The sequence below is a fragment of the Lepidochelys kempii genome, chromosome 1 (genome assembly GCF_965140285.1).
Source record: "Lepidochelys kempii isolate rLepKem1 chromosome 1, rLepKem1.hap1, whole genome shotgun sequence".
Classification (NCBI taxonomy): Eukaryota; Metazoa; Chordata; order Testudines; family Cheloniidae; genus Lepidochelys; species Lepidochelys kempii.
The window spans coordinates 8,321,833-8,341,597 of record NC_136380.1 but is presented as its reverse complement, the minus strand read 5'-3'; the positions used below and the strand labels follow the sequence as shown (position 1 = coordinate 8,341,597).

The window sequence follows — 19,765 nt, the reverse complement described above, 5'->3', positions numbered from 1 at the left end:
ACCCCACCCCCAGCCCCCTCCTTCTACACCCCCCTCACACACAGCCCCCACCCCACCCCACCCTCCTGTACACAGTCCCCACCCCACCCCCACCCCAGCCCCCTCCTTCTACACCCCCCCCACACACTGCCCCCACCCCCACTCCACTGCCCTCCTTCTACACCCCCCCCACACACAGCCCCCACCCCACCCCACCCCCAGCCCCCTCCTTCTACACCCCCCTCACACACTGCCCCCACCCCCACTCCACTGCCCTCCTTCTACACCCCCCCCACACACAGCCCCCTCCTTCTACACCCCCCTCACACACTGCCCCCACCCCACCCCACCCTCCTGTACACAGTCCCCACCCCACCCCCACCCCAGCCCCCTCCTTCTACACCCCCCTCACACACTGCCCCCACCCCCACTCCACTGCCCTCCTTCTACACCCCCCCCACACACAGCCCCCTCCTTCTACACCCCCCTCACACACTGCCCCCACCCCACCCCACCCTCCTGTACACAGTCCCCACCCCACCCCCACCCCAGCCCCCTCCTTCTACACCCCCCCCACACACAGCCCCCACCCCACCCCACCCCCAGCCCCCTCCTTCTACACCCCCCTCACACACTGCCCCACACTACACACACTGCCCTCCCCAGAGTCCGGCCACAGATGCCCAATAGACATGGTGCCCCGACCTTTCACAGCTCCCCCCCCCATCACCACCCTGGCCGCAGCCCCCTCACGCTGCCCTGCCTCCTCTGTTGCCCGCACACGTGTCACCCCAGCCCTGAAGGCCTTGCTGGGGGCAGCAGGATTGCACGGGGCTGGAGGGAGGTAAAACACCCCAGGGCTCCTTCCTCTGCCCAGCAATGATCCTCACCCGGTGCCGCATCAGCAAGAGGAAGCTGGGGCCAGGACCCTGGCGGGTGATTCATAACGACTCCCCCTCCCCACCCAGGGAGGGAAAACAACTCATCTCGCACTCAGCAGAAAAGGGAAGCAAAACCCTCTCTCTGTTTTTCAGACACAAAATCCACCCTCAGCCCCTGCCAAGAACTCCGCCCAGGCGGGGGGTTTCCACCCAGAGGAGGGAAAACATGCCACCTGCTGAATGCTGGGGCCACACCAAGGAGCCTGGCATCCTCCTGAATGGGGCCTGCCCACTGCGTTTCTCTCCCCGCCGGACTGAGTCCTTCCACTAACCCCTGCCGAGCAGCCCCCTGCGCCTGAGTCCCCGGGCTGAGGCCTGGGATTCTCGGCCCCAGGGTCCCTCCCATCGGACGGTTACCTGCACACCACTGCGACTTGGGGCCATGACTCACGATCCTCCAGGACTCCGCCTTCGGACACCTGTCAGCCCCCGAAGGGGTGGCCTGGGTCTCTCCCCTGGGGTGCAGTACTATGAAATATTGTCCTGCCGGGGCACCGAGCTGTCCCCACCAGGGTCAGGGCCCCGTTGTGTTAGGTGTCGAACACACTGTATTTACGGGTCCAGTGGAGCAGGAAATAAACTGGCTCTGCGCCGCCTCCCCCCTTCCAATCCTTTTCTGAAGAGGAAAATGAACGGCCATACAGAGAGCTCCACTCTGCTACACACACACGCTCATGCTCTGTCAGGTAGGAAAAGTACCTGCAATCACTAGAAGCCGCCTGTATCTCCATGGGAGGAGAAGGAGAGGCTAGAGAAGGTGTCTGACAGCCAGGACGACTGGGTTTTACTATAGGTTCCGGGAGGGAGTGTGGGCTAGTGGCTAGAGCAGGACTTCTAGGTTCTCTTCCACCCTAGAAGGAACATAGGACTAGTCCAGTATGGCCAGCCAGTACAGAACAGGTAAACCCACTTCTAATGGAAATAGCGCCTCCTTCAGAGCAGCACGGCCACCCAACTCCTTGAAAAATGCAACAGCGCTCCCCTTCTGAAAGGAGCCAGAACTCAACACTGTGGACCATCCCCTCTCCAACCTCCCAGCCCCGGGCAAGATCATGGAGAAAGTAGGAACCACCATGCTCCACCAACAGGTGACGTCAGTCAGCATCCCGGATGCCTCCAGAGAGATCTAGGGGCACTAAAAGGTGACCTCCTTGTGGCCATGGACTCAAGTAAGATCTTCACGGTCCTACCACCGGGCCTCTACAGCCTGTGACCAGGGTACTGCTAGCTCTCCCACCTGACACAGCCGGAGCTGACGGCCCAGTCTCCCAGTGGCTCCAGTCCTCCCTCTCCAGCTGTGCCAGAGAGCTGAAGTGCTGCTGGTCAGAAAGGAGAACAGCTGCCTCCACCTTCCATGGAAGGCGTGCAGACCCAATTCATCAAAAGGGCGAGAAACTCAGGGCCCTGTCTGACTCCTCAAAACGCCTTCTTTCGCCCCCAGCTCGTTAGGAAACCTTGTCCCTTCCTCCCGGAGGAGATGTGACCATGGGGATCAAGACATGTGTCACCTCCAGGCCGGGTTACTGTAACCAAAACTAAATGTGAAGCTGCCGGGCAGGTTCCAGCTACCCACCTCCATGGCTCAGACCAGCATGGGCACCTCAGACCCATGCTCAAATGCCTCCACTGGCTCCCAGTCGGCTTCCGAGGCCCGTTTAATGACTCAGCCCTAATTTAAAGCAATTAATGGATCAAGTCCCTGCTACACCAAAGACTGTATTTTGATCTGTGACCCACCACCACAGCTGCGCTCCTCTGGGCCAATGCAGATCACGAAGCGCATGAGCACTGGGGTCAAACTTTCTCAGTCCAGGGGATCTGCCTGTGGAACGATTGTCCAGAGGAGCTCAGGAGAACCCAGAGACTGACCGTCTTCACGAGACACTGCCAAACTTTCTTCCTCTTTGGAAAAGCCTCTCCATCATCTGAATAACAGTCACCAGGCTGAACCCCCTAAGCCCTGCCAACCAATCAAAAACCCTGCACCAAGCAGAATTGAACCTCGAAAAGGAGAGACATGACAGAGACTCCACCAAGTCCACTAGGGACTTCGCTATTGCTACAGATTTGAAATTGAAGGTGAAAAAGGACTTGCGCCCAGTGGGGTGATTGCTTTTCTGCTGTGTTTCCTGCTTCTGATACATTCAAAGAACGCCTTGTGATTTGTTTTGATGTCTTTGCCTGGGTTCTCCCCGAACGTCCCAACCCCTATCTAACACTCTACCTGCTCCCGCCCGCGTGCAGCCAACAGAAAGAAGCTCCATTTTCGGAAGGATGCTGTTGTGGCTTGGAGGACATAAGCTCTTCTTGACTAATTTTTTCATTTATTTTTATCAACTGCTACCTTTCGTTACATTTGCTCCGCAGCTACCATGCCTGCCCTAGACCTACCAGTCTTCCCAGCAATCTAAAGTTAATTTCCAGGACCTCTCTCTTACATCGCCTTATGTTACTGGTAACATAGGCTCCTCCCTGCACATGCCAGAAGCCTCTTGAGAGGTCTCCTGAGATCTGCTACACATGGACCCAAGAGCCATGTCACTGAATTGATCTTCTGGTCACCACGACCCCAGCTATTGCTCATGATCAAATCCACCGTCTTTACAGCCAATGTGTCTCACAACTACCCACCCTGTCACTTTCTTCCTGTCTGCTTTGATAAAGTCCTCCAAGCACCTTTAGCTACAACTCAGTGGTGACTGAAAGTCTCTCTCTAAAAGATCTGCCATAGTTCCACACACACACACACACACACACACACATATCCCTCTCGCAGTTATCAGGCACAAAGCAGGAATGAAGGGCAAGTTTCTCTGGCCTGTGTTATACAGGAAGTCAGACTAGCTGATCAGAACGGTCCCTTCTAGCCTTAAAAATCTACAGATCTGTGAACTAACATCCCATTTGGCAACGGCTTTATCTTTCAGTCTACTGTCAGGTTTTGTACAATGCTCATCATTGTAGTATCTAACTATCAAGGGTGAAATATTTTTTGTTTAAAAAAAAGAATCAAAGGGTTAACTACAAAAAGGAGCAGAAGGCAAAGGGTTCAACTTTAGAAAAAGGCAAGACAAACTTTTGTAAGGCTAGAATTAAGTATAAAAAAAGACAGAAAGTGACACAGCCAGCGTTCGAAACTAAACAAAGGGGAGAGTGAAACCGAAAAGGCCAAGAATAGCTAAAAAGAAAGGTCAAGCTTAGAAATAAGTTAATAGAGAGAAAGCTGAGCTTGAATATTATGAAAAAGGGACAAAGTCCAGGGTTTAAAACCGATGAAATTCTAGTGTTAATTATGCACAAAATAGGAAAATGTATATGTATATATATAGAGAGAGAAAGGCAATTTGAAATGGTTTAAAAATTAAATAGTTATTTTAAGACTAATAACGGCCAATCCTGCAAATAGTTATCCACATGCTTCACGTTATTGAAATGTGTAGTTCCATGGGACTTACATGTTTCAAGTTAAGCATAATCTTAAGTGTTGACGGCATTGGGGCAGGGTCTGGGTCTTCACACGAGGGGGCCCCCATCCTGACTGGGGCTGCTAGACACTACAGCAATGTAAAGACTCTTAACCAGTAATGCCAGAGGGATAATAGTTCCCTTCCTCACCCGGGGGGACCAGGAGGTTTCATTCATTTGTGTTTGCAAACTCCTTGGGATGCAAGGTGGGACGGTCATTCCATGCCCCAGAGAAGCCTACTAATTCTCTGAGCTGCTCGTGAGCGTGCATGGCTTTGAACACAGAAAGCAGCTTGGAACTGTGAAGTACCAGTATGAGAATCAAGGCCGTTCCTACACTGGAACGCCTCTAATTATGACACACCGGCCCCTGGCTGCCCAAGGAAGGGAAGGGAGGGGGCCCGCCGTGCCCTCCAAAGAGATGAAATAATCGTAACCATACAGTAACAAGGAGAACCCAGGGGCAACCTCGTTCCATAGAATTGCAGACGCTTGGACAGAGAGCGACTTCCTTAACAACCAAACAGTCACTGCAGCAAACCACCCCACTCAGAGGAGGGATTGCATTGGGGTTTAGAGCACATGCTCACATTAGGTGGGAACGGTCTGGTCTCACTTTTCCCTTGAGCTGCCTCCACCTTATTTCAGCTCTGTTCCGTTCGCCCCTCCTGAAGCTCCACCACTGTCAGAAACAGGCTACTGGGCAAGGTGAACCACGGTCTCTCATCTCTTCCCTCCTGCCTGCCTCCAGCTCTCCTCCCATTCACCCCTCCACTCTCACCCATCCCGTCTGATCCCGGCTGGATTCGAACCAGTGACCTAGCGGTCAAAAGCCAGTTACTCACCCAGGTCCTCAGGATTATTTCTTCTGCAGCATCAACAACTTAAAATGCATTGTGCAAAAGTACAATGTACAAGGTTTATTGTGTCTGGAAAAATATGCAACAGGCCTTAAATACATTGTGATGCAATGCGCATGAGTGAGCACATCATTGCCCTCTGCTGGACAGACTCAGAACTTATAAGCTGTGTGTCATGTGCACTATACTGCAAGTAGCTAGTGGTGATTCTCCTTTACTAAAAAGGCAGGGGTCAGGTCTATCTATGCTGGTTCCACAAAGTTCCAAGCAGCCATGCTGCATAGTGCGGTGCCAGCCATAACATTGGGGTGGCCCTGGCTTTGTTACACTATTTGAAGGCTGTTTCTCATTCTAAGGGGGTCTGTATTCTCCAGGCAGGGCCGTCTCCCCACCACCATCCTGATGAGCTCAGATCTCCGGCTCCCTCCTCCCCGACTCCAGGTCAAATCACCACCACTGGTAGCCTATGACACTGGTGATATCAGCCCAGGAAATCTGACCCTATGGGTGCATCCACTCAGGCATAATCTGGGAACTGCCCCATCTCAAACCATCTGCTAGCAGCCCCGTCCATCCGAGCTCAGGCCTGAGTCACTGCAGTCTGATGCCCACTTTTATCCCTAGTAAAACGGGAGGTTGCAGACATTCATTCTTAGCCTTTTAGTAACACACAAAATGATCTGACCTCATGAAAAGGCAGCATAGCCCACGGAGGGCATCTAAGCCCAGCTCACATGGTCTCAGCTCGCCTGGGATGGTGAGGGGGAAGACCCCAGCAGTAGGGTGGGGATAGACACAGAGTCCTTGGCTCCAAGGCCAGAAGGGACCCATGTGTACAGCACAGGCCAGGAGATTTCCCCGTAATAATCCACAGAGCAGATCTCTTAGAAAATGAAGAATCAAATCCACTCCCAGTCCTGGGAGGGGATCTTCTCTTCCCCTCCCCCCTTCTGAACAAAACCCAGGCCACGATCCAACCCAATACACCCCATCCCCGAGACAAGGAGATACCCAGGAGGAGCCCACCGCTTTCCGATTGAACAGCACAGAACAAACTCTGATGACTTTCTGACTGCAACATGCTGCCTGCTCTAGCACTAGAAGGGCCCAGCCCGGCTGAGCTTGGCACAGAACGGCTCAGGGCAGTCAGAGGGAGAACCCCAGGGCCAGGCCCACTTTCGCCTGGCACAGAATGAGTCCGCCCAGCTCCCTGCAGCCCAGCTCGGACTGACCTAACAACAACAAGGGACACAAGGGAAACTCCTACTTGCTCTGGGCCAAAGCCAAGCCTAGCTCAGAGGAGGGCTGGGAAGAGGGCCGGGGGAGGGAGGGGAGTGCCAGGCTTGTGGGGGAGGGCACAGGGCAGGCTGTGTTCTCAGGACAGACCTTCTCTCCCAGAAGAAACAGAGCCAGGCAGTCTGCCCAGGCCGCCTGCACCCTGCCCACCCTGGAGGAGGCAGTGGCCCAGACAGGAGCACCTCACAGCTGGCTGCTTCACCATTTTCCTCCTGGAGTTGCTCCTTTTCAGAGTGCAGCCCAGCCTGGCTTGGCCCAGGTCAGCCTCGCCTGGCCCAGCCCAGCCCGGCTCAGCCTCCCCGGGCCTCCTTCACAGGCAGACACAGCAGTAGCTCTTGTCAGTTGCAGGCGCCTTTGGTGAAAACTCTTCCTCCTCCTCTCCCCCCATATCCGTCACTCCAGCCCCACAGCCCGACCCCTGCTTCTCCCCCAGGCTCTCTCCTGCTCCCGCTTTGCTGACTGCAGCCGGGTCCTGGGAAGCGTCCTGGCCCCCGTTCCACCAGGCACGCAACACACCCCACCCGGCGGCACCCAGCCCGCCCGAGGGGACCCGCCCTCCAGAGGACAGACAGCAGCGCCCCCCACCCCGAGGGGTCCCCCCTCCAGAGGCGCACTGCACAGCTCCCCACCCCGATCCGAGGGGACCCGCCCTCCAGAGGACAGACAGCAGCGCCCCCACCCCGAGGGGACCCCCCCTCCAGAGGCGCACTGCACAGCTCCCCACCCCGATCCGAGGGGACCCGCCCTCCAGAAGCGCACTGCACAGCGGCACCCACCCCGATCCGCGGGGACCCCCCCTCCAGAGGACAGACAGCAGCGCCCCCCACCCCGAGGGACCCCCCCTCCAGAAGCGCACTGCACAGCGGCACTCACCCCGATCCGCGGGGACCCCCCCTCCAGAGGGACAGTGCATCAGCACCCACCTCGGGGGACCCTCCAGAGGCGCACGGCACAGCGGGACCCCCCACCCCATTCCAGAGGCTCACGGCACAGCGGGACCCCCCACCCCTCTCCAGAGGCGCACGGCACAGCGGGACCCCTCTCCAGAGGCGCACGGCACAGCTCCCCACACACTTTCTGCCAGGCGCCTGGCACAGCTGGGGACGCGGCCCCCGCCGGGCTAAGGGGCGCGCCCGGACCCCCTCTCCCAGAAGGCGGGGGGAGCTGCGGGGAGGCAGGACTCACCCTGGCTCATATCTCGGGGCGGCGGGGGGGGGGGGCGCCGTGACCCGGGTGTTTCTCGGCTGGGGGCGCCCGCCGCTGCTGCTCGCTGCTGCTGCTCGCTCCCGGTGCAGAAGGAAGTGAATGAGGCCAGAGGAAGTCTGCAGAGCAAGGCACAAGAGAGCGTGAACAAGGAAGTTTCTGCTCCCCGGCTCTTACTTCCCCTCCTCTCTAGCCCTGAGCACTCTCTGCTGAGGCCAACTTTCCTCCAGTCCTCTCCCCTCTGGCTCTTCCCCCCAGTCAGATCCCAGCCTTGCCCCACAGTCAGCCCTGCCTTGGCAGGTCGTGCCACACCCACAAAGAGGAACCCCCAAATCTCTGGGGGGACTGCACCCCAGGAGGTGCCAGCCCTGGGTCTGCCACCTTCTGTTCAGCTGTCCAGGCTCTAACCACCCCGAGGACTCCTCCAGCCTGGCAGCGGGACCGTGGGTAAATCACACACCAGGGAAGCGCCCAGGCACTGCTGTGATGAGTGTTGGAGAAGCGCCTTAGGGAGCTGGATAGGGTAGCCAGCCAGCCTCGTGTTTGCGGCCTGGTCCCAACAAGCACACGCACCTCGGGGGCGTCATTGCGTTATAACCCAATGCCAATGACATCCCCGGGGCAGGCGGGGGAGCCAACGGGGCATCAGTCAAAGCCTCCATAGGTGCCAGACATGGACCCACCCAACCCAGCACAGCCAGTATCTGCCCCGTCCACGCCCGCTTCTCCAGAAGTTTCTCTGTGTGTCTTGCTCGTCTCTTAACCAAAGGGAAGCCTGCTATCCCTCAGGGCACCAGTTTCCAACCTTTCTTCATTTGCGGGCCCCTGAAAAGTTTCGCAGGGCAGCGCGGAGCCCTTTGGAAATACCAGACACAGTCTGCGGAGCTCCCCGTCGAAAACCACGGCCCTAGCCACTCCACGGCCCATGAAGGCTAGCGCCACTCCCAGGCGGGTTTCAGAGGAGCAGCCGGGTTCGTCTGTATCTGCAAAAAGAACAGGAGGACTTGCAGCACCTTAGAGACTAACTAATTTATTTGAGCATCAGCTTTCGTGGGCTACAGTTCACTGCACTGGATGCATGCAGTGGGGAGCAGAGGAGGTCAGGACAGCCGCTGAGCTGCCTGCAGTCAGAGGAGCCTGGCGACAGGCCGCAGGGCTCGGGAAAAGGTTACAAACCAAATGGTTTGGCGGGCGAGCGTCACGTGCAGTGTCCGGATGTTATTATATAAACGCTCAGCTCCCCTGTGAAAGCCACACTCCTGCACCAGCCTCTCCTGTAGCCTGCAAACAGCTGTCGGCTCTGGGTCAAATTCACCCCTGGGGGAACCTGAGCAGCCCAGGCTTCTTTACCCCGAGCCGGCAGCCCCAGCACAGGGAGGCTGCTGCCACCCAGAGGCCAGATGGTGCCATGCCCCAATAAATGCCGAGTGATGAAGGAAGGCTCAAGAAGGTGCCAGGGGGCTGTTGGTTGTTCTGGGGGAGGGGTTAGTGGGACAGTCTCTGGGGACGTGGGGGCATTTCTTGCTCCTGTTGAAGTGTTCACGGCAAAGCTCAGATTCGTTACCATGCAAGTCCTGGAGCCGGAAACGCTTTCGGGCTGCAGTACGCATGGGCCACTCCATGCAAGGGTTTATAGCCACAGGACCATGAGACACAGGCTGGGAAGGGACCTCCTGGGTCATGCAGGCTAATGCTAATGCAGGCAGCCCCGGCAGTCTTAGGCAATGTGTCTTCAGTGAACCCCACCTTCCCCGTCGGCCCGGATGCTGTCTGCAGCACAGTGCTCGGGTCAATGGGCCCCGAGCTCGCCAAGGCCGCCAGGGACACTAAGAATTCCTCCCTCCTGTCCCCAGCAGGACCCGGTGTGGTGGGGGAGCGGCTGCCTGGATTCTGATACATCCCCGGGGCTGATACACGTCACCCCTCCACGGGAGGTTTGGACAATGGATCTGGGTTGTCTCATACCAACAGGCATAGAAGCTTGCGGGCACCGTGCGTACGGGGCTGAGGCCCCCTTTGTACAGTGGACCAGCCTGGGCTCCTCCGTGTTCTGGGTCCGCCCGCAGCCCTGCATGGTCTGAACGTCCCGATAAGAGCAGACACAGCCTTTCCTGATTCATTACTCGTATGTCAGCCGTGTCTGCGGTGTCCTAGTTCAGGCTAAGGTGGAGATCCTGCTTCACACTCCCCCCACGCACATGCATGCCTGCCATTCTCAGCTGCTTTTTATAGCCTTCTCGAGAATGCAAACAGGCTCAGCGCAGAGCCAGCCGTGTGTTTGTAAGTCTTTTAACCGATTGAACCAGCCTGGTGCTGCCTAGGGAGATGCTGTGGTGGCAGAGTGCCCCGGGACATGCCCTGCATGCTCCAACCTGCCCTCGGGCCCCTCAGAGCCCAGCCTTGCCGCTGGGAGGGACCTTACCTAGATCATGCACAACTGAACAGACAGCGGAGGGGGAGTGCCAGGGCTAGAGAGGTGTTCCAGGGGCTACGAGTCATGTGAGGAGCCCAGATACTCCAGTGAGGGGTGTCATTGTTGTACGTTCTCAGCCACACACGTGATGTTACAATTGTTCTGTATAATGGAGACAAGGTGGGTGAGGGGATACCTTCTATTGGACCAGCCTCTGGCCATGGAAGAGAAGCTTCCAAGTCTACACAGAAACTCATCTTACCCATGGTATCGGATGGGCCTGGACACAGGGTCACCTATTTGCATGTGAATTGGACTGGAAAGCTTTTTACAGTGTGTAAACGAGCACTCACTGTCTGTCTGTCTATGGGATACCAGAATAATGTCAGAAACACTGCGCTGGAGACAGGAGGGGCATGTGCACGAGTGAGTGTGAGAGGGACATGGGGATATGCAACAGGCTAGCTGGCCCCTTCAGTGAAAGGGGGCTCAGCGCTCCTGTTCCAGTCAAGGGGCACCCTAGTTTGATGTCAGAAGAAGGGTGGGGCTGCCTCTGGTGTTATAAATGAGAGTTCAGCAGCCTGAGAGGGGAGTTTATGAAACAGAGAGAGGGTGGCTGAAGTGGCTACCATGCATATAAAAGGAAGAATGTGTAGGTGGAGCTATGCAGGTCAGAGCTGGGAAAGCCTGCGCCAGTAGACAGGCACAAAACACCAGCACTCCACAGGGGCACGTCATCAGTCCTACCTTCTTCAACATCATGACAAATGATCTTCCGAAAGAGAGCTGAGCAGCCAGAGGCATCCCTCTGATCACCAGCGACCACCCCGTGGGGAAAACCCAGAAATCCTGTGTCAAGGTTCCTTCCCCACTCTGAACTCTAGGGTACAGATGTGGGGACCTGCATGAAAACCTCCTAAGCTTACTTTTACCAGCTTAGGTTAAAACTTCCCCAAGGTATAAATTATTTTACCCTTTGCCCTTGGATTTCCACTGCCACCACCAAACTTTATCAGGGTTCCTGAAAAAACAGAGTTTGGACACGTCTTTCCCCCCAAAATCCTCCCACCCCTTGCCCCCGACTTAGAATCATAGAATATCAGGGTTGGAAGGGACCTCAGGAGGTCATCTAGTCCAAACCCCTGCTCAAAGCAGGACCAATCCCCAATTAAATCATCCCAGCCAGGGCTTCCTGGGGAAGGTTTGGTAAAAATCCTCAGCAATTTGCATAGGTGACCACAGACCCAAACCTTTGGATCTTAGAACAATGAAAAAGCATTCAGTTTCCTTACAAGAAGACTTTTCATAGAAGTAAAGAAAAGAAGCACCTCTGTAAAATCAGGATGGTGAATACCTTACAAGGTAATTAGATTCAAAACATAGAGAATCCCTCTAGGCAAAACCTTAAGTTACAAAAAAGACACACAGACAGGAATATTCATTCTATTCAGCACAGCTATTTTCTCAGCCATTTAAAGAAATCATAATCTAACACATACCTAGCTAGATTGCTTACTAAGTTCTAAGACTCTATTCCTGTTCTGTCTCCGGCAAAAGCATCACCCAGACAGACACAGACCCTTTGTTTTTTTCCCTCCTCTCAGCTTTTGAAAGTATCTTGTCTCCTCATTGGTCATTTTGGTCAGGTGCCAGCGAGGTTACCTTTAGCTTCTTAACCCTTTACAGGTGAGAGGATTTTTCCTCTGGCCAGGAGGGATTTTAAAGTGGTTTACCCTTCCCTTTATATTTATGACACCCCCCCCAAATCTCAGCTAGGGTGAAACGCTGGCTGGGATTTCTTCCTGGAGCTCTAGGAAAAAACAGAGTTAATAAGACACATGCACCTCTAAATATACTACCAAGTGCATAAAGACTAACAATATTTTCCACATCTCAAGGATGATTTTAACCAGTTGATTCTGGGAAACTTTCACGGGAGAGTGCATTAGCCACTTTGTTAGAAGCTCCTGAGATGTGTTGGATTTCGAAATCAAAATCTTGGAGAGCTAAACTCCACCGATTAAGTTTTTTGTTATTTCCCATGGCGGTATGAAGCCACTGTAGCGCAGCGTGGTCGGTTTGCAGGTGGAAACGCTGTCCCCAAACATATGGGCGTAGCTTTTCCAGGGCGTAGACAATGGCGTAACATTCTTTTTCACTGACTGACCAGTTGCTTTCCCTCTCAGACAGTTTTTTGCTGAGAAACACTACAGGGTGGAATTCTTGATCCGGTCCTTCCTGCATTAAAACTGTTCCCACACCACGCTCGGACGCGTCTGTGGTTACTAGGAACGGTTTGTCAAAGTCTGGGGCCCTTAGTACAGGGTCAGACATGAGTGTCACTATGGAAACTGAATGCTTTTTCATTGTTCTAAGATCCAAGGGTTTGGGTCTGTGGTCACCTATGCAAATTGGTGAGGATTTTTACCAAACTTTCCCCAGGAAGTGGGGTGCAAGGGGTGGGAGGATTTTTCCTCTGGCCAGGAGGGATTTTAAAGGGGTTTACCCTTCCCTTTATATTTATGACACCCTGCAACAGCTGCTAAAAGTAAATGAAGGTCTAAGGAAGTTGTAGCAGGGTGCAGCAGGGCCCCTTTGGCTTCTGCCTCTGCTAAGCTCACAAAGTCACTCTGAGACCTGGGATTTAGTAACCACTGGTGCACTTTATTCTCAGGCTTGTTCCCACCACCATTTCACCACATACAAGTAACCCTTCACCGTCTGCAGGTAGGAGGGGAGAGCTACTTCCCTGTTTCCATTCCCTGCCTTTTCCTTTTTCCTTTCCCTTTCCTTCTGCTCTCCCTTGGCTTCCTTCCCCTGAGGCTTTTGTGCAGCCCCAGGCTAATTAGGTAGCTGCTGTCTCTGCCAGGTCATCTCCAGCCTGCTCTAATTTATTCCCCTAATGAGGAGTGGGCATGACAGAGGGCTGAATCTGCAACCCTTTGCCCAGCACCCTGTCACAGAAGGGCGTGGAGTGGTGAAACACGGGGTGCTTTAAATTCTCAGTTGACACAACTAAGGGAATGATAGTCACCAATGGGAAAATTCAAAAAGATTATAAATTGTATCTATATGGACACCAAATGTGGGAGGGGACTCCGGGGCTACGGCAGGGAGAGAGGACGCACCCCCAGCTCTCCCCGCTGCAGCAGCTCCGGGGTTGAGGCTGCAGGATAGACGCCCCTTCCCTGGCCCCAGCAGGGCCAGGGCTGGGTTCTGGCTAGGGGAGGGGGCATTCCAGCTGCACCTGGGTCCAGGCCGCGCCGCCCGGGCTGGGACTGACGCTGGGCCGGGCCGCTCTGTCCATGCTTGGGTTTGGACTGGGCAAGACCACTCCTGGGTCTGTGCCACCCTGAGCCGCACCTGGGTCCATGCCACCCCGGCCACACCTGGGAACTTAGGTCCTGGGGTCAGTTTTGTTCAACATCTTCATTAATGATCTAGATGATGGGATGGATTGTACCCTCAGCAAGTTTGCGGATGACACTAAGCTGGGGGGAGAGGTAGATAAGCTGGAGGGTAAGAATAGTGTCCAGAGTGACCTAGACAAATTGGAGGATTGGGACAAAAGAAATCTGATGAGGCTCAGCAAGTCAAGCGCAGAGTCCTGCACTTAGGATGGAAGAATCCCATGCACCGCTACAGGCTGGGGACCGACTGGCTCAGCGGCGGTTCTGCAGAAAAGGACCTGGGGATTACAGTGGATGAGAAGCTGGATATGAGTCAGCAGTGTGCCCTTGTTGTCAGGACGACTAATGGCATATTGGGCTGCATTAGTAGAAGCATTGCCAGCAGATCGAGGGAACTGATTATTCCCCTCTATTCGACACTGGTGAAGCCACATCTGGAGTATTGCATCCATTTTGGTCCCCCCCACTACAGAAGGGATGTGGACAAATTGGAGAGTGTCCAGCGGAGGGAAACGAAAATGATCAGGGGGCGGGAGCACATGACTTATGAGGAGAGGCTGAGGGAACTGGGCTTATTTAGTCTGCAGAAGAGAAGAGTGAGGGGGGATTTGATAGCAGCCTTCAACTACCTGAAGGGGGGTTCCAAAGAGGATGGAGCTCGGCTGTTCTCACTGGTGGCAGTTGACCAAACAAGGAGCAATGGTCTCAAGTTGCAGTGGGGGAGGTCTAGGTTGGATATTAGGAAAAGTGATTTCACTAGGAGGGTAGTGAAGCACTGGAATGGGCGTTACCTAGGAGGTGGTGGAATCTCCATCCTTAGAGGTTTTTAAGGCCCAGCTTGACAAAGCCCTGGCTGGGATGATTTAGTTGCGGATTGGTCCTGCTTTGAGCAGGGGGTTGGACTAGATGACCTCCTGAGGTCTCTTCCAACCCTGATATTCTATGATTCTATGATTCTCTCTGCCTCCTGGCCTAGGGTGACCAGACAGCAAGTGTGAAAAATCAGGACAGGGGGTGAGGGGGTAATAGGAGTCTATATAACAAAAAGACCCCAAAATTGGGACTGTCCCTATAAAATTGGGACATCTGGTCACCCTACAGCCTGGCCAGACCCCAGTGCACCTCCGGCTCTGGGCAGTCTCGGCTTCCTACCACCTGTGCGGCCTCACCTGTCTCCCTGGTGCTGAGCAGCCTGGGACGGGTGCAGAAGCCTGGCCAGTCTCAGCCAGTTGATGGGGGGCAGTGTGGGGGGCTTGGCTGGGCCCCTCCAGGCAAGTGGATCCTGAGGGAGGCTGGCTGGGGCAGGCCCTGGCCTGGCTGGATCGTGCCACTCCCGGAGTGATTCCCCGCCCCGGGACCAGCCCTGGCTGCACTGGCAGCTCAGCCTGGCAGACACAGTCGCCTCCCAGCAGGGCCGATGAGTGCAGCCAGGAGGCAGGGCCTGGGGGAGTGGGTCTCTGGGGGACCTAGGGGGCTGCTGGGCTGTGAGAGGCTGGGGAAGATCTGTGTGTTGGGGCACTAGGGAGTGGGGGTTCTGTGTGGGGTGATGGGCAGTTGTGGTGGGGCTGTGGGCAGGGCGGCACTGGATGGGGTGATGGTGTGCAGGGCGCTGTGCATTTGTGGCAGGGTCTGGGAGGGTGCTGGGCATAGTGGGTCTGAGGGGGCTCTGGCCATAGGGAATTGGAGGGGGGGATGTTCCAGTGTTGGGCAGTGGGTGAGGGGGGGATGTGTGGTGCGGCATGGCTCAGTGTGCGTCTGGCAACTGCCAGTTTGTAAAGAGTGCCCTTGCACTGGGCTGGGCAGAATGGGTCCGCCCCTGCCATGCCATACCCCTGCCCAGCTCCTCGCTCCGGAGACCGCCCCCCCCACACCATGCTCCATTGTCCCCATGGGGGCTCACAAATATGTTTGGCGCTGGGCCCACAAAAGGTTAATCCGGCCCTGTCCAGGACCCTACAGAGCTCAGACCCTACCGGAGGTGGACTGATGCCTATCTCTGGGGAGCAGCAGTCTCCTGGGGCTTGGCGGGAGCGTGCCTGAGCATGTGGGCCCACTCCTCGCTGTGCCCAGATCATAGAATCATAGAATCATAGAATATCAGGGTTGGAAGGGACCCCAGAAGGTCATCTAGTCCAACCCCCTGCTCAAAGCAGGACCAATTCCCAGTTAAATCATCCCAGCCAGGGCTTTGTCAAGCCTGACCTTAAAAACCTCTAAGGAAGGATCCTCTGGGGCTCCTAGCCTCTGCCCCTTCCGCCCTCCCACACCACTGAAGCTTGTGCCGAGGTAGCTTCTCTCCAGGAGCAGGGATTGTAGCTCAATGGGGAAGCCCTTTTCTGGCTGCTGGGCCCTGGGAGCAGTGGCAGCGGTGGGGGGCAAAGAGTGGCCAGCCCCATGCTGGTGTCAGTCATTGCCATGGTTACCACGGCACCCACTGTCCCCACGGTGGATGACTGCCCTTGCCGTGAGCGTGGGGACATGGGGTACACCTAGGGCTCCTCTTGCCCTTCTGTGTGCTGCAGCTCCCAGCGGCTCTGGGAGGCCAGTGGGAGCAGGCAGTGCCCCCTTATATCAGTGCCCAGGGCCCCGTCTCGGCACAGAAAGCACGTAGCTCCCAAGATGTCTCTTGGGGCCCCAGCACCTCTGCGAGAAGGATGTAAACAGGCCAGGCCTCCCTACAGTGACACAGAGGGAGCGGGGAGGAGCAGGAAGAGCCCAGTAGCTCAGGGTCGCTCTGCTCCTGGGAGCAATTGGAACAGGACAGTTCCTCTGCTTCTTCCATCCTACCATCCCTGCAACACCCGCTGCAGCCTCCCCAGAGTTGGGGAGGGTGTGTGTGAAGAGCCCCTGGAGCTGCAGAAGGAGCAGAGGTGAGGCCAGGACAGGGACAGAATTGTGGGGGGTCTGGGGCAAGGTGGGGGTAGCCTTGGGAAAGGCAAGGCAGGAAGAAGAGGGGTGAAGAAAAGGCATCCGATGAAGTGAGCTGTAGCTCATGAAAGCTTATGCTCAAATAAATTGGTTAGTCTCTAAGGTGCCACAAGTCCTCCTTTTCTTTTTGCGAATACAGACTAACACGGCTGTTACTCTGAAGACTGCTGGCAGTTACTTGCTCGGCACACCTAGCATGTGTGACATGAGACCAGTGCTTAATTTGTGCCAGAGCTGAGTCCCGGCACCTCTAGGCTTGGCAGTTCATAGCCCCAGCACCTCCAGACTTGCCGCGTCAGTTATGAATGTAAAAAAATTACTTGAGCCCCGGCACCTCTCATTACAAATTAAGCACTCCATGAGACACTTTCAAAGAGTCAGCCACTTTTGGGGAGGCCACTTGGGCCTGAACAAGGGCTTCCGTCCATCCACTCTCCAATCAGCTTCAGACTTGCCATTTCCTGATGAAGACCACTCAGCATAATGACAGATTTGTCCTTTCCATATCCCGCAGGCTACAACCACTGTATCAGTTTGGTTATGGTGAAAAGGGGCTGATCCACAGTGATCACTGACACCTGGCGTGGGTTACGTGGTGTACAGTGTTCCTTATCACATCCATGGCGGGACGAATAGTTGCCACAGACATAGAGTCATCCGGAAAGAGGGGAAGAAGCTGGGGTGGAGTCTGGGTCTGGCTGTTTGCTGGCATGGTAAGCTGCCCTGGAAATGGCTGGATCTCCATTTAAGGTATCCAGACTTGCTGCTTGCCTTAATTGTTCAAGCCACCTGCATTCTCCTTGCAGGGCTTGGGTAATCAGCTGACAGTCAGTCTTGATTTCAGCATTTGAGGCGGGATGGGAGTGCTGGTTTTCTTCACGATCAGTGGAGGGACAATTGTGTAAGACTCAGGAAGTGATGATATAGTCTCCTCCACTGGTCTCACAGTCCAAGATGGGAATTCCACAGACAGCTCCCTCCACTTGAGTACTGGGATGCTGAAAAAGTGAGATCCCAGTTCTGCGGAAGGAGTCTGTTGCTGTGGTGGAGCTAGGATTGTGGTCTGCAGCCACAGCAGTGAACAGACGACCAGGAAGCTTTAGAAGACAGATATATTCTCATCCTTGAAGTGTTGGCATGCACTGTTTGCCATGCTGGTAGAGATGGCCAACACTGTCGTAGGAGATGGACAATCCAAGTTTAAAGACGGTAGCTACTAGGTCACTTTTTCACATCTGTGCATGTGTCAGACCAGTGAAAGCATTTCTCAAGCTTTGTTGCTGTTCAAACTTTCTTTTCCTTCACGGCAACGGATATTGCTGTCATATTGCAACTGTACTATGCCAAAATAAGAGTCGCTGGATGAACGGAAACTTGCTCTGAGTGAGTTTTAATGTTTGGACCATCCAATATCACGGACATCAAAGCCACTAGTGACTCAGGCACAAATTTTGCTTGGCCTTCTGGGTTAAATGATCCATTAATTGTGTTTTCATTTGGCATATGTCCGTTCAAACACTTTTTGCTGTTTGGGACAGGTAAAGTGCTTCTTCCTCACAGTCTTCCTCACGTGCTTTTCGGAGGGCATGCCAGTATCCTGGTTGAAGGCAAGGAGCACATCATGTCCTTCTTGTATGCGTGGAGATCTGGAATGCGTGAAAGGATGTGTGATTTTAGTTCAGTGTTGTGAATGTCACCCCCAGCTGTTCTAGTCTAGCTGTATAGAGCCTGGGGAGGTCTGCTAATTTGAATGAATTTGTGGCTCCAGTCTTCAGTTTTGTCTCTTCAGCGTATGCTATCAGTTCAGCAAAGGCAATCCCATGCGACATCTTCTCTGTGTTGCTTTGCTCAGTTTTCTTCTCCCTGACTTTGTTGTAGAGAGACACCAAACAGCTTGCATGATACTTTGCCTTTTGGGCCACTAAGTTCCCTGAACTTAAGCCCTGGTCTACACTAGGAGTTGAGGTTGAATTTAGCAGTGTTAAATCGATTTAACCCTGCACCCGTGCACACAATGAAGCCCTTTTTTTCGACTTAAAGGGCTCTTAAAATCGATTTCCTTACTCCACCCCCGACAAGGGGATTAGCGCTGAAATCAGCCTTGCCGGCTCGAATTTGGGGTACTGTGGACGCAATTAGACAGTATTGGCCTCCGGGAGCTATCCCAGAGTGCTCTATTGTGACCGCTCTGGACAGCACTCTCAACTAAGATGCACTGGCCAGGTAGACAGGAAAAGGCCCGCAAACTTTTGAATTTCAATTTCCTGTTTGCATGGTCACCTGCAGCTTGCCACGCTGGCCAGAGCTCATCAGCAGAGGTGACCATGCAAAGTTCATCAGCAGAGGTGACCATGATGGAGTCCCAGAATCGCAAAAGAGCTCCAGCATGGACCGAACGGGAGGTACGGGATCTGATCGCTGTATGGGGAGAGGAATCCATGCTATCAGAACTCCGTTCCAGTTTTCGAAATGCCAAAACCTTTGTCAAAATCTCCCAGGGCATGAAGGACAGAGGCCATAACAAGGACCTGAAGCAGTGCTGCATGAAACTTAAGGAGCTGAGGCAAGCCTACCAGAAAACCAGAGAGGCAAACGGCTGCTCCCCCAAACATGCCGCTTCTATGATGAGCTGCATGCCATTTTAGGGGGTTCAGCCACCACTACCCCAGCCATGTTGTTTGACTCCTTCAATGGAGATGGAGGCAACACAGAAGCAGGTTTTGGGGACGAGGAAGATGATGATGATGAAGTTGTAGATAGCTCACAGCAAGCAAGCGGAGAAACCGGTTTTCCCGACAGCCAGGAACTGTTTCTCAGCCTGGACCTGGAGCCAGTACCCCCCCGAACCCACCCAAAGTTGCCTCCCAGACCCGCCAGGCGGAGAAGGGACCTCTGGTGAGTGTACCTTTTAAAATACTATACATGGTTTAAAAGCAAGCATGTTTAATGATTAATTTGCCCTGGCATTTGCGGCTCTCCTGGATGTACTCCCAAAGCCTTTCCAAAAGGCTATTCGACATTGGTGAGGCCTCATCTGGAGTACTGTGTCCAGTTTTGGGCCCCACACTTCAAGAAGGATGTGGATAAATTGGAGAGAGTCCAGCGAAGGGCAACAAAAATGATTAGGGGACTGGAACACATGAGTTATGAGGAGAGGCTGAGGGAGCTGGGATTGTTTAGCCTGCAGAAGAGATGAATGAGGCGGGATTTGATAGCTGCTTTCAACTAACTGAAAGGGGGTTCCAAAGAGGATGGCTCTAGACTGTTCTC

General features: G+C 54.5%; 1 protein-coding gene across 1 annotated transcript in view; it reads right to left on the bottom strand.

The window, feature by feature from the left end:
* The window catches only part of RHOG (ras homolog family member G), a 29,593-nt gene extending 21,724 nt beyond the window's left edge, over positions 1-7,869 (bottom strand). Inside the window, exon 1 of the mRNA XM_073333140.2 lies at positions 7,727-7,869. The gene's annotated coding sequence lies outside the window, so the exon portion shown is untranslated. The remainder of the gene's footprint in view (positions 1-7,726) is intronic.
* Positions 7,870-19,765: the final 11,896 nt, after the last annotated feature.